Source organism: Elephas maximus, chromosome 4 (genome assembly GCF_024166365.1).
Source record: "Elephas maximus indicus isolate mEleMax1 chromosome 4, mEleMax1 primary haplotype, whole genome shotgun sequence".
Classification (NCBI taxonomy): domain Eukaryota; kingdom Metazoa; phylum Chordata; class Mammalia; order Proboscidea; family Elephantidae; genus Elephas; species Elephas maximus.
Genome location: NC_064822.1, coordinates 5,259,234 through 5,283,344, shown reverse-complemented (window position 1 = coordinate 5,283,344; position 24,111 = coordinate 5,259,234). Strand labels below are relative to the sequence as shown.

At 39.1% G+C, this 24,111-nt stretch overlaps 1 pseudogene; it reads right to left on the bottom strand.

The window, feature by feature from the left end:
• Positions 1-617: 617 nt before the first annotated feature.
• Positions 618-4,759, bottom strand: LOC126074814 (olfactory receptor 1C1-like; annotated as a pseudogene).
• Positions 4,760-24,111: the final 19,352 nt, after the last annotated feature.

The window sequence follows — 24,111 nt, the reverse complement described above, 5'->3', positions numbered from 1 at the left end:
GGGCTCTGTGGGCATCTGCCCTGTGGCAGTAGCTGGGAAAGACACTTTGAGACCAATCAAGTATGACACGGACTTGGGTCAAGAGAATAAAATCATTGGCTACGGTGGTAGGGAGAGGAGGTTGGAGAAAAGTGTGCATTCTTTAAAACAAATTAATTCTTTGAAAATTTTTTAAGAGAATGTAGTATTAAAAATTAGATGGCTTTACTACTCCACTAAATTGGAGAGCTAGCATTGGCATTCATGACTATTTAACTAAAAATCTGAACTCATACATACTAATTTCATCACGATTTACCTTCATGTCTAGAAAAGTCATCATATAGGCTTACACCTCATCACTAAGCATATATGTATTAAAGTCGGAGACTCTTGCTTTACTTACAGTCTGTGGGCTGAATGAATGCACACTATGGAACTTCCATGATTTACTTTCTTTATCTGAGAAATAGGCCTTAAAATCTCCTATACTTAGAGGATTAAGTGTTATATACAGATAAAGTGATTAACAGATTTCAACATAAAAGAGACGTTTAGTAACAATGACTATTCTCATTTTCCCTAGAAATACCTTTTATTTTATCACCATACAAATACATGTAATGCAGCCAGGGAGTTCATGATTTTTGATAAAATACTTCACCCTTACAAAATGTTTTCTGAAGTGCTGTCTTCATGTCCTTATTCCTTAGACTGTAGATGGATTCAACATTGAAGTCACCACGGTATACATGATGGCTGACAGAGTGTCCCTCTCAGGGGTATGAGAGGAGGAGAGGCTGAAGTAAACAGCACTGGCTGTGCCAAAGAACACCACCACCACTGAGAGGTGGCAACTACAGGTGGAAAAGGCTCTCTGCTTCCCTTGAGTACAGGTTATCTTCAGGATGGTGGAGAAGATAAATCCATAAGATATGAGGATGCAGATAAGGGGTGTGAGAGCCAATAGACTTCCCACAGCAAGAGAGCTGCAGGAGCACGTTGAGATCACAGAAGAAATGATGGATGACACTAGAGGCACAGAAGGACAGATGTGCCATTAGGGTAGTGTGTAGAAGGGCATGAAGATAGGTAACTACCCAGAGTCCAGCCACCAGCTGGACACAGAGGCAAAGAGTCATTCGGTTGATATAATGTAAAGGGTGGCATATTACCACATACCTATCACAGACCATCACACAGAGAAGGAGGCTGTCCATATTCACAAAAGAAATGAAGAAAAAAAGCTGGGTGAGGCAGCCTGAGAAAGAGATAGTCTGTGTACCAGTCAAGCTGTTCACTACCATTCGAGGGATTGTAGTGGAAGTAAAACAGATGTCGACAAAGGCCAAGTTGCTAAGAAAGAAATACATAGGGGGTGGAGGCCAGAGTCAAAGCCAAAAGCCACGATGATGAGCATGTTCCCTGACACAGTGACTAAGTACATGCAGAGGAACAGTACACATAGGAGGTGTTGCTGCTCTGCAGATCTGGAAAGTCCCGGAAGGATAAATTCACTGATAACTGTTAGATTTCCCCTTCCTATCTTCCCAATGAATCTAGAAGAGCAAAATATTATATTGTAGAGACCACCTCATTCTCAAGGATGTGTGTGTGTGTGTGTGTATGTAATAAAGCACCCTTCAGACCCTGCTTGCTTGAAAGCTTTCTAATTGTCTTTTATTTATGATAGGTTGCTGTTGTGTGCTGTTGAGCCAATTCTAACTCACAGCAACCCTTATGACAAATTAGAACCGGCCCATAAGTTTTCCTAGACTGTAGCAGATTGCCAGGTTTTTTACCCTATGGAGCTACCGTGTAGGTTCGAAACACTGACCTTTATGTTAACAGTCAAGCACTTAACCATTGCACCACCAGTGCTCCTATTTTTTGATACACTGTTTGCATATTCACACAGATATGCCCATCAAATCAATCTCAATTACTCTAAAAAAAGAATGCTTGTAGACATTCTGCTGAGCGAAATTAGTCAGAGGCAAAAGGACAAATATTGTATAAGACCACTATTATAAGATCTTGAGAAATAGTATAAACTGAGAAGAACACATACTTTTGTGGTTATGAGGGGGGGGGAGGGAGGGAGGGTGGGAGAGGGTTTCTTACTGATTAGCTAGTAGATAGGAACTACTTTAGGTGAAGTGAAGGACAATACTCAACATATGTAAGGTCAGCTCAACTGGACTGGACCAAAAGCAAAGAAGTTTCCGGCATAAACTGAATGCTTCAAAGGTCAGCGGAGCAAGGGCAGGGGTTTGGGGACCATGGTTTAAGGGGACTTCTAAGTCAATTGGCAAAATAATTCTATTATGAAAACATTCTGCACTCCACTTTGAAATGTGGCATCTGGGGTCTTAAATGCTAACAAGCGGCCATCTAAGATGCATCAATTGGTCTCAACCCACCTGGATCAAAGGAGAATGAAGAACAAACACCAAGGTCACACGATAACTAAGAGCCCAAGAGACAGAAAGGGCCACATGAACCAGAGACCTACATCATCCTGAGATCAGAAGAACTAGTTGGTGCCCGGCCACAACCGATGACTGCCCTGACAGGGAGCAGAACAGAGAACCCCTGAGGGAGCAGGAGATCAGTGGGATGCAGACCCCAAATTCTCACAAAAAGACCAGACTTCATGGTCTGACTGAGACTAGAGGAATCCCGGCGGTTATGGTCCCCAAACCTTCTGTCGGCCCAGGACAGGAACCATTCCCGAAGACAACTCATCAGACATGAAAGGGACTGGACAGTGGGTAGGAGAGAGATGCTGATGAAGAGTGAGCTATTTATATCAGGTAGACACTTGAGACTGTGTTGGCATCTCCTGTCTGGAGGGGAGATAGGAGGGTAGAGAGGGTTAGAAACTGGCAAAATTGTCACGAAAGGAGAGACTGGAAGGGTTGATTCATTAGGGGGAGAGCAAGTGGGAGTACGGAGTAAGGTGTATATAAACTTGTATGTGACAGTCTGACTTGATTTGTAAACGTTCACTTGAAGCTCAATAAAAGTTAATAATAATAATAATAATAATAAAGAATGCTTGTTTTTTCCAAATCTAAATGCACATTCTTTGAATAAGGACTTTTGTATTTTGCAATTATATTGTTTTGTCCACAGTAGTCATACGGTTAATATTTGGTTTTATGAGTTAAATTTATTTTATGTTAGGAGTCATAATATTTACTCTGAACCATTAGAAATATTCACTTTAAATGAGTAACTGTCTTCCCAATCTGAAATTTATTCCCCCAATGACAGATCTCCTTATTTCCTATTCCCTTTTTCTTGTAAGAATACAATTTTATACTGATATTCTCATGTATCCTCTTCCTGGGGTTAAGCAATAATCCTTTGGTCTCTTGCTGACCACTCGATGCTGTCTTTGGCTAGCCTAGGAAGTCCTTTAGAGCCCAGTGCTTGTGAGTTGGGTTTCCAGGTCTCTTCCTCATAGCAGCTCACATGTGCTGTTTTTTCTAGAGGAGGTAGCAGTATTCTCCTTCACTTTCAAAACCTTCATTGAGTGTCTTGTTTTTCTGAAATCCTACACTGAAATCCCAAACAAAGGTGTCTAGGAAAGTGGTTGTGGGACACTAAATGAAATTCCATGTCTTTTGCTTCATGTCAATTCTTCCTTCCTTATTTGACATAGATATACTTAACTGGGTAGTGCAAATGGTTAAATGCTGGACTACTACTAAATGAAATGTTGACAGCTCAAATTCACCCAGAGGCCTGGCATCTGCTTCCAAAAGGTCAAACCCTTGAAAACCCTATGGAGCTGTTCTACTCTGTACAAATGGGGTTCCCACATGTTGAAAGTAACTCCACAGCAACTAACAATATATTTAACTACTAACCCCCCTTTAATATGGTAATCAGATTTTCAAATTCTCATAGACACTATAAAATTTTACCATTTCTGATGTATGCCATCTTCTTTTTTTATTATTACTGACTCATGTAGTTGTCCCATTGTTATTTAAGTAGATGCAATTTTCTCAAAAGAAAGATTGATAAACTGTACTTTACACTTTACTTTGTGTTAACCTATTGCCACTCTTAAAGTAATAAAACAACCAGATCAAAACCCTAATTCTTTGTCACTGGTCCGTGGATGAAATTTTGAAGATAAGGAAACACTTCATGTAGTAGTTTCCTGACTACGATGACTTCACTTTCTGGAAAGAATTCTTCTTCTATTATTCATGATACTGTATTCCCTCCCGATTCTTTCCACAAACTCTGTCGTTTACCAACAACCAGGGGAATCTTATCCACCTATTGAAGACACTGCCACTTGGTCAGAGATTCCTTCTCTATCCCCACTCCTATCAACAATTTATACACACACAAAGGTCATACAGAATCACTTTCTCTCAGAACATTCCTTTACCTTCTCAATTCCAGTGTTCATTTCAGGAACATATTCCAGGGCCATGAATTTATTTATTTATTATTGATTGATTATGTAAATTTTTGTATCATTTATAGTTTCGTCATCGCCCAAAACTTCAACTTCAATATTAACATCTCTCTTACTCTAGCTTCTTATACATCTTGTTCTTACTCTCTCATTTCCTTCATCTTCAAGCTTTTCATGAACTCCACTCACATTACCCAAAATCCATCAGGTTGGCTGCTTCATTTCATTTCCAGTTCAGCCAATTTCCACTCCTCCCTCTATCTTCCCCCCCCCTTCTTCCTTCAAAGTCAACCCCATATTCACTTTGTTGTCTCTATACCGAGATACTTGAGCCATGCTGGTGAACAAAATACAGTGCATTTGGTTCTACTAAGTTTTAAATTCCAGCCTCATCTTGAACCTAATTAACCCTATGGAATTCATCTTCTTCTGTTCCCTATATAATTTATTTTACTTCCTTTCATTCCTTCTTCCCAACCTCAGGTATGTCAGGATAAATCCAGTACTGAGAAGAAACATTACATATGCCTTATGTATGTCCCTAAAGGTAGGAAACATCCTTTCAAAGAAGCAGACAGAATCAGTTTTACCATTCTTCTTGTGCCCATAGTTATTCAGCAATATCCCTTTCATAGCAAGCAGTAAAAATTAGCTTATTTTCTTTATTTGTCTGCTTCATTGTTGCCAGTGATATGTTGAGGGCAGAATTTCAATTTATTATTTTGAATCCTTTGTATACCCAAACCCAAACCCATTGCCTTCGAGTTGATTCTGACTCATAGCAACCCTATAGGACAGAATAGAACTGCCCCATAGACTTTCCAAGGATCACCGGGCGGATTCGAACTGCCGACCTCTTGGTTAGCAGCCATAGCACTTAACCAGTACACCACCAGAGTTTCCATCCTTTGTATAGGACATATCGATTGTACATTGTTGGTCTAAATAATCTTTTGGAAACAATAAATGAATGATAAATTCTAAAGAAGTTATCTGATTGTGTTAAACTCATTTTCTGCAACAAATACATGATTTTTTGAAGAGGTTTCCTATAATACATTCATATTTATAGCATATTGTGTTATTTCCAGAATTTTATTTATTCACCAGGATTACTTTGTTTTTCTATCTGCTCTTAAAATATTTAACAGTTTCATTAACAAAAATGCTTTATTACAATTCAAAGAATTACACAGTTGTCGTCTATTAGCTAAAATTAAAAAAAAAGCATGAATACATACCTTCTTAGCTGAGACTTTTTGAAACCTACAATTCTCTTACTCCCTTAATATTCAATCATAAGAACATATTCAGCTCCTGCATTGATTTAAGTGTCAAATCGAGAGTGAAAAAGAGAATGATGAGATATAGATAAATGTGTTCCTACCTCTCAGAGAATGATGGTATATCACAGTGGGAGTATTTACTTTTTTTTTTTTTTTGTAGTATTAAAACAGAGTTCTTGAGCAAGGACACATTTTCTTCCCTTGAGCTCAGCACTCTGGAGGGCATAGAGAGTTCTAAATTCATCTCCTAACAATTTTCCTCTTCTTTGTGGATTTGTTTCTTCCTTATTTTGAAGAGAAGGCAAACAAAGGATAAAATGTTGAATGCAAGGAAAAAATATAAAAGTCCATAAAGATTCTAAGATAATTTTTTTTCTTTTAAAGGGTAAGAGTGTTCAGCAGTATGAATGATTGGAAAAGATGGAAAACTGAAACCAGATGAAGTAAAATCTATCTGTTCCATCTCCATAATGATCACTGTTAGTGTTCTCCTCCATAAAAAGAAAAATATTACCCACCTGGTATATCAAGGACTGTAGTATTTATGTAAAAAGTTTAGTATTGTACATATCCACATGGATTCTACTCAAGCTTATACACATACTTAAGCTTGTGATTAACTAATGGAATAATGGGTGGAATAATCAAGGTGGGTCATTGCGAATGAAAACAAAAGGAGAGTGCCTTCTGAAATGAGATTTTTCATTACACGCTAACTAAAGGTGATCTCTGTCTCTATGTCTGTCTGTCTCTCTTCCTCTCTACACATACATACACACATATGCATATGTGTTGTTAATCAGCACTAGCAAACTTGTTTGCTGTCTAATTACGGGAACAAGCCCTAACCTGACATTGTCCTGTCGCTTGTCTGCTGACCCAACCGTCAGCACATTTATCCTTTAATCCAATCATTGAGCCCGACTGTGAGAAAGTCTGCCTCTTACTTCCCTGATTCCCTGAAAACAAAGCAAAATACTGTAAGCTCTGTTCTTTGTCTGAACTCTATAAAATATTCGTGTAATATTGAGACTCCATAAGACAAGTGAAACCCTGGTGGCATAGTGGTTAAGAGCTATGGCTACTAACCAAAGAATCTGCAGTTTGAATCCACCAAGCACTCCTTGGAAATCCTGTGGGGCAGTTCAACTCTGTCCTATAGGGTCTCTATGAGTCAGAATCAACTGGGAAAATTATATTTTTAAGTATTTTACTCATACTTTTTTAACAAAATTTCTATAAGTGAAATAAAAAATTTATTTTACCATTGCTTCATATAAAAAAGGTTTTATTTTCATGCAGTTATCCAGGTCAATTTATAGCTTGCCAAAATATAAGCTCAAAACTTTAATATTTTATTGGGTGTTTAATTTTGATTTAAGGTGACTAATTTTATCAATACTTCTTGACTATTGAAAGAAAACGTCTTACCAATTTCACTATTAATTTGTTGAAAATATCTTAATGTTGTTCACTCTATTATCCAAAAGTTTTTTTTTTTTTTTTTTTCCATAATATGCATCTTTTTCCTGTTGCTCTGGAGCAACAAATCCCAATTGTCATTTTCTTGAAATGTGTGATGTAGCTCCTTCCAGTCTTTTTTCTTCATTGCTCTAGTAGAAGTGATAGCTTTGCATCTGCACTCAACTCTACATCATAGCATGCCTTCATTTAAACTTGAGTCCACATTTTTTTACACTAGAAAAATGATTTCATTGTATCAAAATTAAAATAATAATAAAAAAAGAAAAAAGTTGCTGTCAAAATTATGAGTATTTTAATTTGATAGTCATTACCATTTATATAGGAACCTCTGTAACTTTTGCTTCCTGAATAAAATATTCAAGTAAACATATTCAAATGTTACATAAGAATATAAAAAAAAATAACTCAAACCGATCAGTTTATTGACACTGACTTGATAGGTGACGTACATATGTATAATCATAGAAATGGCACACATGTTCACCACCACACTAAAATATATATATACGTACCTTAAAACATGCAACAATTAAACAGAAATGCAGCCCTCCCAAAAGAAAGAAAGTTGTGCTCAATGCAAAAATATTTTATAGTGTTTTAGTTTAAATTCTAATTAATTAAAATTAAACACAATTCCAAATCCAGCTCCTCGATCACAATGTCCACAACTCAAGGGCTCAATGGCCACAGGAGGCTGGTGGCTAGCATGATGGGCAGCATATATCTCAGCGAGGTCAGAAGGTAAGTAAGAACTATCAGAGGGACGAGAGGAGCCTGGGATCCAGTGGCCTATGGGTTTCCAGAACATAAAATGCAAATATGCTCTAGGGCAGCCTGTGTTTTGAAACAAAGATAATCCAAGAACATCCAAGCAAAGGCTACTCCTGGAAAATGTGGAGACAAATTGCAAGTAATGGACATATTCCCAAGGGTTCATGATAAGAGAATTGATGATTAGACAGAGGCAAAGTTTTAGGAGAATAGTGGTTGCTATCAACAAGGAGCAAGTGTGAGAGGGTTGTATTCTCAAACCCCAAGGAAGTTTGCTCACAGGGGAAAGGCAGGGCTGGGTTGACCCTGGAAATGGAGAAGCGGAGGACAGGAAAGGACAGGTCCAAGTCCAAATGGTGGCTTCTGCATGGATTCAGTCTGTTTCCCCCACTAGGAAGTTCAGATTCCTAAGGAAGAATGCAGAGATACCACCACCTCCTTACTGGCTAAAGCCAAAAAATAGGTGGGTTTGCTTAACAAATATGTGGGCATGGCCTTTCCCATTAGAGTTCAGGCCCAGGTAGTGGTAGGAAGCATGATAGACACAGACTAGTTTGTGCATGGTTGCTGCCTTTGGACCTGAGCCCCTGGTGCAAATCTCAACCCAATGGAAAATGAAAGGACATTTTGAAAGACCTTCTTGCATCAAAGCAGGGTACAAGTCTTCAAAGATTCCTATGTTCAAAAAAAATGTTCAAGGTTTCTCCAAATCCAGAGGTAGTCCTAACACTGATATAAAGGACTGCTGGGCTGGACACTAACAGGGGCTACAAAGGAGGGTGATGTGATTTCCAAACCACCAAGATCTCGCTGAATATGGCTGGGGAATTTTGTCAGGACTACTCACCCCCCCCCCCAGTCATAGTGTAGGCTTTTGGATTGTGGCCAGACCTGCTGAGTTTTCAGAGGAAAAGAGCTGTTAAAACTTGGGCCATAGTTGGTTGGGTAATACCCTGTTGCCACCCACAAGGGCTTCCAAATACGGGGTGGACTTCTGGTGGGAGCGGGATAGATGTCCTAGTGCTAGAGTCAAAGGGACTGTTGGAAGTTAGGATGGAGATGAAACCCATGAGCCTTATTGCAGGATGGCTGAGGAGGTTTGTGGCTGGGTCTGGCCTGGGACTTCTCTGACCTCTGAAGTTTGCACGCTTCTACTGGGGCTGTCTGGACAGTGTTTAGAAGTCCCTGGGCCAAGGTGTGCAAAATCCAGATATATTCCAGCTGGTAATTGGGTTACTTTGGGTGATGTAGGGGCCACAGGAGCTCAAGTATTGGTCAAGAGCTCATGCAAGGGCTCTGGAGGATCTTATTCAAAGGGTCATCTGGGGTCCATGAAGAGGCTACTCTGCAGAAGCCCAGACCTGGACACTGAGGAAATGCAGTCTCTATACACCAACAGGGGCTTAAATGCCAGCCATCTGGTCTCCTGGGGTTGTTCTTACTTCTGGACTACCAGGGAGTATTGGATCTTCCACCTTTAAGCTCCCTTTCATGCATTTTCTAAGGCAGAACAATCCCGCTGAGGCTGAGAGCTTCTGCTCATGGGGATAATCCCTTGACCGTAGCAGGGCCACACGTGTTGGAAGGGTCTGAGTGCAGCCCTAATGCCCACCTGTCACTCAAACCCAGCACATTGGCCTTTGGCCTATTTGAAGACAACTGAAGCTTCTGGGTGCCTGGACTGCCTTCAATTCCCCACTGCTGTCACTGGGTGAGTCAGTCCCAGGCCAGCCAGTTCTGAGTGCAAGGTCCTGAGGTTTACAAGAGCGTATGGGCACTGAGGAATGAACACTGAGCCATTCCTTAGCTCCAAGGCACCATCATGAAGGTCCCGGGGCAACTGTCCTTGGGCCAAGCAGACCATCAGGGACCAGAGGTGGGCTTCAGTAGCAGCTTCCTGTGATATTTCATGCCTCTAAGAAAATTGGGAAGAGCTTTTCACTCCAGCAGGGCGTCCTCCTGGAGGACTCAGAGCCCTGGATTGCTCACTGGGGAGGACCTAAGCCCAGCATCGCTCATGAGTGCACCTACCACCCCAGGATATTTGCATATGTAAATCCAGGGCAAGGCCTCTGAAGCCCCTGGCACTTTCCTCTGTTGTAGCCACCATCAGTTATGGTAGGTAGCCCTGTGGGAAGGGCAGGTCTCTGAGGCCTACCTATGAAAAATATTGCCTAAGACAAGCACAGAAATTGAGCCCCTGTCTGAAAATCTGACAGCCATTTTGTAGATAGCTTTACCATAATATCAGCTCAAAAATATGAATTGAGCTTGTTAACCTTTTGCTTAACACATTATGGCACTACATGGAAATTACAACTGCAACTTCTTTGCTTTCACTGATGAAAATCAATCTATAATGTGTTCAAAGTCATGTTTTTCAGTTTCTTCTCTTTCTACACTCAACAGAGCAAGATCACAAATTCTGTCTTGACCCATGGAGGCCCTCAAATACAAAAGTATTAGTTTTAACTTACTAAATGATCTCCCACAACTGGATGGAATATATAGGAATCAAATAGACTATATCTGTGGAAAGGTGAAGAAGAAGTTCAAAATCATAAGTCAGGAAGAACAAATCCAGGGGCCAACTACAAATCACTCCATCAGTTGCTCATATGTAAACTCAAGTTGTAGTTGAAGAAAATTAAAACAACTCCACAAGAACCAAAGTAAGACTTTGAGTATATCCCACCCTAATTTAGAGACCATCTCAACAATAGATTTGACACATTGAGCACTAATGACTGAAGACCAGGTGGGTTGCGGGATGACATTAAGTATATCATACCTTAAGAAAGCAAACGGTCATTAAAAAGTCAGGAAAGAAAGTAAAGACCATAATGGATGTTGGAAGAGATGGGAACCTGCTCTTGAATGTAGAGTAGCTAAGGCAAATGGAAGAAACAATGAAGTAAAAGAGCTGAATGGAAGATTTCAAAGGGTTTGGCTTGAGAAGACAAAGTCAAGTATTACAATGAAATGTGCAAAGACTTGGAGTTAGAAAACCAAAAGGGAAGAACATAGTTGGCATTTCTCGACCTGAATGAACTGAAGCAAGAATTCAAGCCTCAAGTTGCAATATTAAAGGATTGTATAGGCACAATATTAAACAACACAGGAGGGATCAAAAGAATATGGAAGGAATATACATAGTTATGGTAACAAAAGAATTGGTTGATAATCAACCATTTCAGGAGGTAGCCTATGATCAAGAACTGACTGTACTGAAGGAAGAAGAACAAGCTGCACTGAAGGCGCTGGTGAAAAATAAAGCTCCAGGAATTGGCAGAATACTAACTACGGTCTTTCAACAAACCAAAGCAACACTGGAAGTGCTCAATCATCTATGCCAAGAAATCTGAAAGACAGCTACCTGGCCAAACAACTGGCAGAGTCCTATATTTGTGCCCATTCTAAGGAAAGTGATCCAACAGAATTTGGAAAGTTTTAAACAATACCATTAATATCACACGCAAGTAAATTTTCGCTGAAGAAAATTCGAAAGTGGTCGCAGCACATCAATAAGGAACTGCCAGAAACTCAAGCCAGATTCAGACAAGGATGTGGAACTAAGGATATCATTGTTTGTGTCAGGGGGATCTTGGCTGAAAGCTAAGAATAGGAGAGATGTTGACCTCTGCTTTATTGACTATGCAAAGGCATTTGACAGTGTGGATCATAATAAATTATCGATAATATCGAGAAGAATGGGAATTCCATAACAACTAATTGTGCTCATGACAAACTTGTCCATCGACCAAGAGGCAGTCATTAGATCAAAACAAGAGGATACTGTATGGTTTAAAATCAGTAAAGGTGTAAATGTGTAAGTCAGGGTTTCATCGTTTCACCATACTTGTTCACTCTGTATGCCGAGCAAATAATCGGAGGAATAGGACAATATGGTGAAGAACACAGCAACAGAAATTGAGGAAGACTCATTCACAGCCTGCAATATACAGATGAATCATCCTTGCTTATTGAAAGTGAAGAGGACTTGAAGCACTTACTGATGAAGACCAAAGAGTAAAGCCTTCAGTGTGGATTACGCCTCAACATAAAGAAAAGCAAATCCAAACCCTAAGGAATCCTCCAGAAAACTACTGAAACTAATAGAAGAGTTCAACAGAGTATCGGGATGCAAGATAAACATAAAAAATCAGTTGGATTCCCCTACATCAACAAAAAGAACATCGAAGAGGAAATCACCAAATCAATGCCATTTACAGTAGCTCCCAAGAAGATGAAATACTTAGGAATAACTCTTACCAGAGATGTAAAAGACTTATACAAAGAAAACTACAGTACACTTCTCCAAGAAACCAAAAGAGACTTACATAATTGGAAGAACATACCTTGCTAATGGATAGGAAGACTTAACATTACAAAAATGTCTATTCTACCAAAAGCAATCTATGCATTTAATGCAATTCCGATCCAAATCCCAAGGACATTCTTTAATGAGATGGAGAAACAAATCACCAATTTCATATGGAAGGGAAAAAGGCCCCGGATAAATACGGCATTACTGAAAAAGAAGAACAAAGTGCGAGGCCTTACTCTACCTGATTTTAGAGCCTATTATACCACCACAGTAGTCAAAACAGCCTGGTACTGGTACAACAACAGATACTTGGACCAATGGAACAGAATTGAGAATCCAGACATAAATCCATCCACATATGAGCAGTGGATATTTGACAAAGGCCCCAAAACAGCTAACTGGGGAAAGGACAGTCTTTTTAACAAATGGTGCTGGCATAACTGGATATCCATCTGCAAAAAAATGAAACAAGATCCATACCTCACTCCATGCACAAAAACTAACTCAAAATGGATCAAAGACCTAAATATAAAATCTAAAATGATAATGATCATGGAAGAAAAAATAGGGACAATGTTAGGAGCCCTAATACATGGCATAAACAGTATAGAAAACATTATAAAGAATGTAAAAGAAAAACTAGATAACTGGGAGCTCCTAAAAATCAAACACCTATGGTGGTCACCACCACCACCCCATGCTCATCCAAAGACTTCACCAAAAGAGTAAAAAGACTACCTACAGAATGGGAAACAGTTTTTAGCTGTGACATTTACAATCAGCACCTGATCTCTAAAATCTACATGATACTGCAAAAACTCAACTGCAAAAAGACAAATAACCCAATTAAAAAAAGGGCAAAAGATATGAATAGACACTTCACTAAAGAAGACATTCAGGTAGCTAACAGATATATGGGGAAATGTTCACGATCATGAGCCATTAGAGAAATGCAGATCAAAACTACAATGAGATTTCATCTCACTCCAACAAGGCTGGCATTAATGCAAAAAACACAAAATAATAAATGTTGGAGAGGCTGTGGAGAGATTGGAACACTTCTACACTGCTGGTGGGAATGTAAAATGGTACAACCACTTTGGAAATTGATTTGGTGCTTCCTTAAAAAGTTAGAAATAGAACTACCATACGATCCAGCAATCCCACTCCTGGAATATATCCTAGAGAAATAAGAGCCTTTATATGAACAGATATATGCACACCCATGTTTGCTGCAGCACTGTTTACAGCAGCCAAATCATGGAAGCAACCAAGGTGCCCATCAACAGATGAATGGATAAATAAATTGTGGTATATTCACACAATGGAATACTATGCATCAATAAAGAACAGTGAGGACTCTGAAACATTTCATAACATGGAGGAACCTGGAAGGCATTACGCTGAGTGAAATTAGTCAGTTGCAAAAGGACAAATATTGTTTAAGACCACTATTATAAGACCTCGAGAAATAGTTTAAACTGAGAAGAAAACATTCTTTTGTGGTTACAAGAGAGGGGAGGGAGGGTGGGGGAGGGGTATTCACTAATTAGTAGATAAGAACTACTTTAGGCGAAGCGAAAGACAACACACAAGACAGGGGAGGTCAGCACAATTGGACTAAACCAAAAGTAAAGAAGCTTCCTGAATAAACTGAATGCTTCGAAGGCCAGCGTAGCAGGGGCAGGGGTCTGGGGGCCTTGGTTTCAGGGGACATCTAAGTCGATTGGCATAATAAAATCTATTAAGAAAATATTCTGCATCCCACTATGAAGAGTGGTGTTTGGGTTCTTAAACGCTAGCAAACAGCCATCTAAGATGAATCAATTGATCTCAACCCACCTGGATCAAAGGAGAATGAAGAACACCAAGGACACAAGGTGATTATGAGCCCAAGAGACAGAAAGGGCCACATGAACCAGTGATTACATCATCCTGAGACGAGAAGAACTAGATGGTGCCCAGCTACAACTGATGACTGCCCTGATGGGGAACACAACAGAGAACCCCTGAGGGAGCAGGAGAGCAGTGGGATGCAGACTACAAATTCTCATAAGACCAGACTTAATGGTCTGACTGAGACTGGAAGGACCCCGGTGGTCATGGCCCCAGACCTTCTGTTGTCCCAGGACAGGAACCATTCCCGAAGCCACCTCTTCAGATATGGATTGGACTGGACAATGGGTTGGAGAGGGATCCTGATGAGGAGTGAGCTTCTTGGATCAGGTGGACACTTGAGACTATGTTGGCATCTCCTGCCTAGAGGGGAGATGAGAGGGTGGAGTGGGTTAGAAGCTGGCGAAAAGGACATGAAAAGAGAGAGTGGAGGGAGAGAGTGGGCTGTCTCATTCGGGGGAGAGTAATTGGGAGTGTGTAGCAAGGTGTATATGGGTTTTTGTGTGAGAGACTGACTTGATTTGTAAACTTTCACTTAAAGCACAATAAAAATTATTAAAAAAAAAAGAAAGAAAATCCTCACAACTGGACCAATATGCAACATCATAATAAAAGGAGAAATATTGAATTTGTCAAGAATTATATTTTACTTGGATCTACAATCAACACCCATGGAAGCAGCAGTCAAGAAATCAAATGACATATTGCATTGGGCAAATCTACAAAAGACCTCTTTAAAGTGTTAGAAAGCAAAGTCATTACTTTAAGAACTAAGGTAAGACTGATCCAAGCCATGGTATTTTCAATTGCTGCATTGTTTTGATATATTTGAATTATGGTGTTGATGAAGAATATTGAAGATACCATTAACTTCCAGAAGAACCAACAAACAGGTCTTGGAAGAAGTACGGTCAGAATGCTCCTTAGATGCAAGGATGGCAAGACTTAGTCTCATGTACATTATATCAGGAGAGACCAGTCCCTGGAGAAGGACGTCATGTGTGGTAGAGGGTCAGCAAAAGAGAGGAAGATCCTCAACAAGATAGATTGGCACCATGGCTGGCAACAATGGGCTGACACAGCAATGATTGTGAGGATGGGGCAGGAACTGGCAGTGTTTTATTCTGTTGCACGTAGGGTCACTATGAGTCAGAACCAACTTGATGGCATCTAACAACGGCAACAACAAAAGGCTTGAATAGACATTTCAGCAAAGAGGCTATTCAAATTTCCAGGAAACACATGAAAAGATGCCCAGAGTTGTTACCCAACAGAGAGATGCAATTCAAAACCACAATGAGGTACTGTTTCACTCCAGTTAGAATAAACACCAAACTAAAACCCATTGCCATGGAGTTGATTCTGAGTCATACTGACCCTATAAACCAAATAAAACCTGTTGCTGTTGAGTTGATTTTGACTCATAGCGACCCTATAGGACAGAGTAGAACTTCTCCATAGGCTTCACAAGACTGTAAATATTTATGGGAGCTGAATGCCACATCATTCTCCCATGCAGGGACTGGTGGGTTTTAACCACTTACCTTTGGTTAGCAGCCAAATCTTAACCACTACACCACCATAGCATGCAAATTAGGATTGGTAACATTAATAAAATGGAAAATAACAAATGTTGCCAAGGATGCAAAGAAACTGGAACTCTTATCCATTGCTGTTGAAAATGCAATATGGCACAGCCATTGTTGAAAACAGTGTGTCAATTCCTCCAATTCCTTCACACGACCCAGCAATCCCACTACTACAAATATCCCAAGGGACTTGAAAGCAGTGATGTGAACTGACATATGTACACCAATATTCATTATAGCAACAGCCAATATTTGGAAACAACCTAAATGGCCATCAGTGGATAAATGGATGAAAAACGTGGTACATACATACAATGAAATCGTACTCCTCTAGAAAGAGAAATAAAGTCTGGATACCTGGATGGAGCTTGAGGACATTATGATAAGTGAAATAAATCAAGCACAAAAGGACAAATATTGTATTATTTCATTTATATGAAAAGATAAGAACAGGCAAATGTATAGAGACCAAAGTTTATGCAGGAAGGAGAGGAAAAGAGAGTTACTGCTCATGAAGTACTGAGTTTCTGCGATATACTGAGTGAAATATCTCAGATGGATCAGTACACGGCTTTTTGTAGCAGAACAAATAATTACAATACTTTCTGGTGTTGTCACAGGCTTTTATTACTTACAGTAATCAGGACAGTGATAAATGGAGTAGGGGTTTATCAAGATCAAGGCTCTCTCAAAAGTCTCCTGTCCAAGGGTGTGTGTTTTGTCACTTCCATGGGTGTCCCTCAAGCACCATGGATGACAGAACAAAGAGAAAGTCAGGTCTACAGCTTTTATAGATGAACTGGAGGGCTGTACCTGGTAGACAGCGTGGAAGCAAGAGGAAGGGGGGCAAGAAGTGGGTGCCTTTGTTTAGGCAAAACCAGGATGGCCATCAGGGGACCAAGAGGGTGCCTTTGTTCAAGTGTTCAGCATGACCACATGTAACCAAAGTAAGAAACATTTTCCCCCTCTAGTTACAAGATTAATTTTGTACAATTAAGTAGTTATAGGTAGTCATGAAGAGAAAGTGTGTAAGGAGAACTTTTATGACAAGAAGAGACTGGAAGACAGAGAGAGAGACCAAATTCTAGTCTACTTATCAGAGAATGCTCTAAGCCCATGGTCTCAGCTTAGGTGGCCCAGATGGGAATGGTAGAGGTGGACCATCCTCCTATCAGTTTCTGTTTATGCCAATGGAAAAATCTCATTTATTAAGGATAATGGATGCACAGTTGGTAGGTGTAAATGATGTCACTGACTTTTACACTAAGTTGAATTGACAAATTCAATCTAAATAAGTATATATATTTACAACAACTACAAAAAAAGTAGCTGTTGAGGCTATTTATATACAAGGCACTTCACCGGATTTGGTTTATAGATTTGGGTGTTTCAGGTTATGATCTCATGGGGCATTGAGTTAATTGGTCTAATATTTTGTTTGCAATGGGTTTTTTTTTTTTTTTTTTTTAAATATTTTGTTTAGCACTTCTGTTCTACCTCCTAGTTCATTGTGTAATGTCTGGGGTCTTAAAAGCTTGCAAGCATCCATCCAGTATACAATTGGTCTCTATTTGCGGGTAGCAATAGACGAAGACCTAGAATAGGAGTAGGATATGGGAAGTATGGATGATTGCCTCCATGATCAACTGCCTTCTTTGTCATGAGGCCAGAAGAAGTGAAGAGTTCCCAGCTACCATTACTGAATGTTTTGACCAAATATTCCGCTGAAGAATCATGATCAAAAAGGGAAAAATGTGGAAGAGAATTTCCATAATAATGGAATGGAATTCAGAATTTCTGGAGCCACTGAGACTGGAATAACCCCTAAAACTACTGCCCTGAGATACCCTGAAACCATAAAAAAAAAAAAAAAAAAAATGCCCTGAAGCCTTTTTTAAACAAAACAACCATCTAGCTTAATTAATAAGGAATGTCTGCCATGAGATTTGTGCTCTTTAAAAACAAACAAACCAAACCAAACAGAACTTACCATTTGGAATCAAATTGTTAACAGCAACACAAAAGCTTTAATACGAACTGTAGGGGGAAAACAAGTGTGTATCATTAGAGGATGAATAAATCGGAAAAGGAAGGTGACAACTGCTGCACAAATTGAAGAATGTAGTCAGTTTCCTTGTATTGTACAGGTAAAAATTGTTGAATTGGTGCATATTTTTTTTTTTTTTTTTTTGCTTTATTTTTTATTTTATTTTTTTTTTTATAATAACTTTTATTAAGCTTCAAGTGAACGTTTACAAATCCAATCAGTCTGTCACATATAAGTTTACATACATCTCACTCCCTACTCCCACTTACTCTCCCCGTCTTGAGTCAGCCCTTTCAGTCTCTCCTTTCTTGACCATTTTGCCGGCTTCCCTCTCTCTCTATCCTCCCATCCCCCCTCCAGACAAGAGTTGCCAACACAATCTCAAGTGTACACCTGATATAATTAGCTCACTCTTCATCAGCGTCTCTCTCCCACCCGCTGACCAGTCCCTTTCATGTCTGATGAGTTGTCTTCGGGGATGGTTCCTGTCCCGTGTCAACAGAAGGTCTGGAGAGCATGACCGCCGGGATTCCTCCAGTCTCAGTCAGACCATTAAGTTTGGTCTTCATATGAGAATTTGGGGTCTGCATCCCACTGCTCTCCTGCTCCCTCAGGGGTCCTCTGCTGAGCTCCCTGTCAGGGCAGTCATCGATTGTGGCCGGGCACCAACTAGTTCTTCTGGTCTCAGGATGATGTAGGTCTCTGGTTCATGTGGCCCTTTCTGTCTCTTGGGCTCTTAGTTGTCATGTGGGCTTGGTGTTCTTCATTTTCCTTTGCTCCAGGTGGGTTGAGACCAATTGCTGCATCTTAGATGGCTGCTTGTTAGCATTTAAGACCCCAGACGCCACATTTCAAAGTGGGATGCAGAATGATTTCATAATAGAATTATTTTGCCAATTGACTTAGAAGTCCCCGCAAACCATGTTCCCCAGACCCCCGCGCTTGCTCCGCTGAGCTTTGAAGCATTCATTTTATCCCGGAAACTTCTTTGCTTTTGGTCCAGTCCAATTGAGCTGACCTTCCATGTATTGAGTGTTGTCTTTCCCTTCACCTAAAGCAGTTCTTATCTACTGATTAATCAATAAAAAAACCCTCTCCCACCCTCCCTCCCTCCCCCCCTCGTAACCACAAAAGTATGTGTTCTTCTCAGGTTTACTATTTCTCAAGATCTTATAATAGTGGTCTTATACAGTATTTGTCCTTTTGCCTCTGACTCATTTCGCTCAGCATAATGCCTTCCAGGTTCCTCCATGTTATGAAATGTTTCAGAGATTCGTCACTGTTCTTTATCGATGCGTAGTATTCCATTGTGTGAATATACCACAATTTATTTACCCATTCATCCGTTGATGGACACCTTGGTTGCTTCCAACTTTTTGCTATTGTAAACAGAGCTGCAATAAACATGGGTGTGCATATATCTGTTTGTATGAAGGCTCTTGTATCTCTAGGGTATATTCCGAGGAGTGGGATTTCTGGGTTGTATGGTAGTTCTATTTCTAACTGTTTAAGATAACGCCAGATAGATTTCCAAAGTGGTTGTACCATTTTACATTCCCACCAGCAGTGTATGAGAGTTCCAATCTCTCCGCAGCCTCTCCAACATTTATTATTTTGTGTTTTTTGGATTAATGCCAGCCTTGCTGGTGTGAGATGGAATCTCATCATAGTTTTAATTTGCATTTCTCTAATGGCTAATGATCGAGAGCATTTTCTCATGTATCTGTTGGCTGCCTGAATATCTTCTTTAGAGAAATGTGTGTTCATATCCTTTGCCCACTTCTTGATTGGGTTGTTTGTCTTTTTGTGGTTGAGTTTTGACAGAATCATGTAGATTTTAGAGATCAGGCGCTGGTCGGAGATGTCATAGCTGAAAATTCTTTCCCAATCTGTAGGTGGTCTTTTTACTCTTTTGGTGAAGTCTTTAGATGAGCATAGGTGTTTGATTTTTAGGAGCTCCCAGTTATCGGGTTTCTCTTCATCATTTTTGGTAATGTTTTGTATTCTGTTTATACCATGTATTAGGGCTCCTAGGGTTGTCCCAGTTTTTTCTTCCATGATCTTTATCGTTTTAGTCTTTATGTTTAGGTCTTTGATCCACTTGGAGTTAGTTTTTGTGCATGGTGTGAGGTATGGGTCCTGTTTCATTTTTTTGCAAATGGATATCCAGTTATGCCAGCACCATTTGTTAAAAAGGCTGTCTTTTCCCCAGTTAATTGACACTGGTCCTTTGTCAAATATCAGCTGCTCATACGTGGATGGATCTATGTCTGGGTTCTCAATTCTGTTCCATTGGTCTATGTGTCTGTTGTTGTACCAATACCAGGCTGTTTTGACTACTGTGGCTGTATAATAGGTTCTGAAGTCAGGTAAGGTGAGGCCTCCCACTTTCTTCTTCTTTTTCAGTAGTGCTTTGCTTATCCGGGGCTTCTTTCCCTTCCATATGAAATTGGTGATTTGTTTCTCTATCCCCTTAAAATATGACATTGGAATTTGGATCGGAAGTGCGTTAAATGTATAGATGGCTTTTGGTAGAATAGACATTTTTACTATGTTAAGTCTTCCTATCCATGAGCAAGGTATGTTTTTCCACTTAAGTATGTCCTTTTGAATTTCTTGTAGTAGAGCTTTGTAGTTTTCTTTGTATAGGTCTTTTACATCCTTGGTAAGATTTATTCCTAAGTATCTTATCTTCTTGGGGGCTACCGTGAATGGTATTGATTTGGTTATTTCCTCTTCGGTGTTCTTTTTGTTGATGTAGAGGAATCCAAGTGATTTTTGTATGTTTATTTTATAACCTGAGACTCTGCCAAACTCTTCTATTAGTTTCAGTAGTTTTCTGGAGGATTCCTTAGGGTTTTCTGTGTATATAATCATGTCATCTGCAAATAGTGATAACTTTACTTCTTCCTTGCCAATCCGGATACCTTTTATTTCTTTGTCTAGCCTGATTGCCCTGGCTAAGACTTCCAACACGATGTTGAATAAGAGCGGTGATAAAGGGCATCCTTGTCTGGTTCCCGTTCTCAAGGGAAATGCTTTCAGGTTCTCTCCATTTAGAGTGATATTGGCTGTTGGCTTTGCATAGATGCCCTTTATTATGTTGAGGAATTTTCCTTCAATTCCTATTTTGGTAAGAGTTTTTATCATAAATGGGTGTTGGACTTTGTCAAATGCCTTTTCTGCATCAATTGATAAGATCATGTGGTTTTTGTCTTTTGTTTTATTTATGTGATGGATTACATTAATGGTTTTTCTGATATTAAACCAGCCTTGCATACCTGGTATAAATCCCACTTGATCAGGGTGAATTATTTTTTTGATGTGTTGTTGGATTCTATTGGCTAGAATTTTGTTGAGGATTTTTGCATCAATGTTCATGAGGGATATAGGTCTATAATTTTCTTTTTTTGTAATGTCTTTACCTGGTTTTGGTATCAGGGAGATGGTGGCTTCATAGAATGAGTTGGGTAGTATTCCGTCATTTTCTATGCTTTGGAATACCTTTAGTAGTAGTGGTGTTAACTCTTCTCTGAAAATTTGGTAGAACTCTGCAGTGAAGCCGTCCGGGCCAGGACTTTTTTTTGTTGGGAGTTTTTTGATTACCGTTTCAATCTCTTTTTTTGTTATGGGTCTATTTAGTTGTTCTGCTTCTGAATGTGTTAGTTTAGGTAGGTAGTGTTTTTCAAGGAATTCATCCATTTCTTCTAGGTTTTCAAATTTGTTAGAGTACAATTTTTCATAATAATCTGAAATGATTCTTTTAATTTCATTTGGTTCTGTTGTGATGTGGTCCTTCTCATTTCTTATTCGGGTTATTTGTTTCCTTTCCTGTATTTCTTTAGTCAGTCTAGCCAATGGTTTATCAATTTTGTTAATTTTTTCAAAGAACCAGCTTTTGGCTTTGTTAATTCTTTCAATTGTTTTTCTGTTCTCTAATTCATTTAGTTCAGCTCTAATTTTTATTATTTGTTTTCTTCTGGTGCCTGATGGATTCTTTTGTTGCTCACTTTCTATTTGTTCAAGTTGTAGGGACAGTTCTCTGATTTTGGCTCTTTCTTCTTTTTGTATGTGTGCATTTATTGATATAAATTGACCTCTGAGCACTGCTTTTGCTGTGTCCCAGAGGTTTTGATAGGAAGTATTTTCATTCTCGTTGCTTTCTATGAATTTCCTTATTCCCTCCTTGATGTCTTCTATAACCCAGTCTTTTTTCAGGAGGGTATTGTTCATTTTCCAAGTATTTGATTTCTTTTCCCTCGTTCTTCTGTTATTGATCTCTAGTTTTATTGCCTTGTGGTCTGAGAAGATGCTTTGTAATATTTCGATGTTTTGGACTCTGCAAAGGTTTGTTTTATGACCTAATATGTGGTCTATTCTAGAGAATGTTCCATGTGCGCTAGAAAAAAAAGTATATTTTGCAGCAGTTGGGTGGAGAGTTCTGTATAAGTCAATGAGGTCAAGTTGGTTGATTGTTGTAATTAGATCTTCCGTGTCTCTGTTGAGCTTCTTACTGGATGTCCTGTCCTTCTCCGAAAGTGGTGTGTTGAAGTCTCCTACTATAATTGTGGAGGTATCTATCTCGCTTTTCAGTTCTGTTAAAATTTGATTTATATATCTTGCAGCCCTGTCATTGGGTGCGTAAATATTTAATATGGTTATGTCTTCCTGATCAATTGTCCCTTTTATCATTATATAGTGTCCTTCTTTATCCTTTGTGGTGGATTTAAGTCTAAAGTCTATTTTGTCAGAAATTAATATTGCTACTCCTCTTCTTTTTTGCTTATTGTTTGCTTGATATACTTTTTTCCATCCTTTGAGTTTTAGTTTGTTTGTGTCTCTAAGTCTAAGGTGTGTCTCTTGTAGGCAGCATATAGATGGATCGTGTTTCTTTATCCAGTCTGTGACTCTCTGTCTCTTTATTGGTGCATTTAGTCCATTTACATTCAGGGTAATTATAGATAAATAAGTTTTTAGTGCTGTCATTTTGATGCCTTTTTATGTGTGTTGTTGACAATTTCATTTTTCCACATACTTTTTTGTGCTGAGGCGTTTTTCTTAGTAAATTGTGAGATCCTCACTTTCATAGTGTTTGACTTTATGTTAGTTGAGTCGTTACGTTTTTCTTGGTTTTTGTCTTGAGTTATAGAATTGTTATACCTTTTTGTGGTTACCTCATTATATACCCCTATTTTTCTAAGTAAAAACCTAACTTGTATTGTTCTATATCGCCTTGTATCACTCTCCATATGGCAGTTCAATGCCTCCTGTATTTAGTCCCTCTTTTTGATTATTGTGATCTTTTACCTATTGACTTCCATGATTCCCTGTTATGTGTATTTTTTTTTTAATTAATCTTAATTTGTTTGTTTTTGTGATTTCCCTATTTGAGTTGATATCAGGACGTTCTGTTTTGTGACCTTGTGTTGTGCTGATATCTGATATTATTGGTTCTCTGACCAAACAATATCCTTTAGTATTTCTTGTAGCTTTGGTTTGGTTTTTGCAAATTCTCTAAACTTGTGTTTGTCTGTAAATATCTTAATTTCGCCTTCATATTTCAGAGAGAGTTTTGCTGGATATATGATCCTTGGTTGGCAGTTCTTCTCCTTCAGTGTTCTGTATATGTCGTCCCATTCCCTTCTTGCCTGCATGGTTTCTGCTGAGTAGTCAGAACATATTCTTATTGATTCTCCCTTGAAGGAAACCTTTCTTTTCTCCCTGGCTGCTTTTAAAATTTTCTGTTTATCTTTGGTTTTGGTGAGTTTGATGATAATATGTCTTGGTGTTTTTCTTTTTGGATCAATCTTAAATGGGGTTCGATGAGCATCTTGGATAGATATCCTTTCGTCTTTCATGATGTCAGGGAAGTTTTCTGTCAGAAGTTCTTCAACTATTTTCTCTGTGTTTTCTGTCCCCCCTCCCTGTTCTGGGACTCCAATCACCCGCAGGTTATCCTTCTTGATAGAGTCCCACATAATTCTTAGGGTTTCTTCATTTTTTTTAATTCTTTTATCTGATTTTTTTTCAGCTATGTTGGTGTTGATTCCCTGGTCCTCCAGATGTCCCAGTCTACATTCTAATTGCTCGAGTCTGCTCCTCTGACTTCCTAGTGTGTTGTCTAATTCTGTTATTTTATTGTTAATCTTTTGGATTTCTACATGTTGTCTCTCTATGGATTCTTGCAACTTATTAATTTTTCCAGTATGTTCTTGAATAATCTTTTTGAGTTCTTCAACAGTTTTATCAGTGTGTTCCTTGGCTTTTTCTGCAGATATCCTAATTTC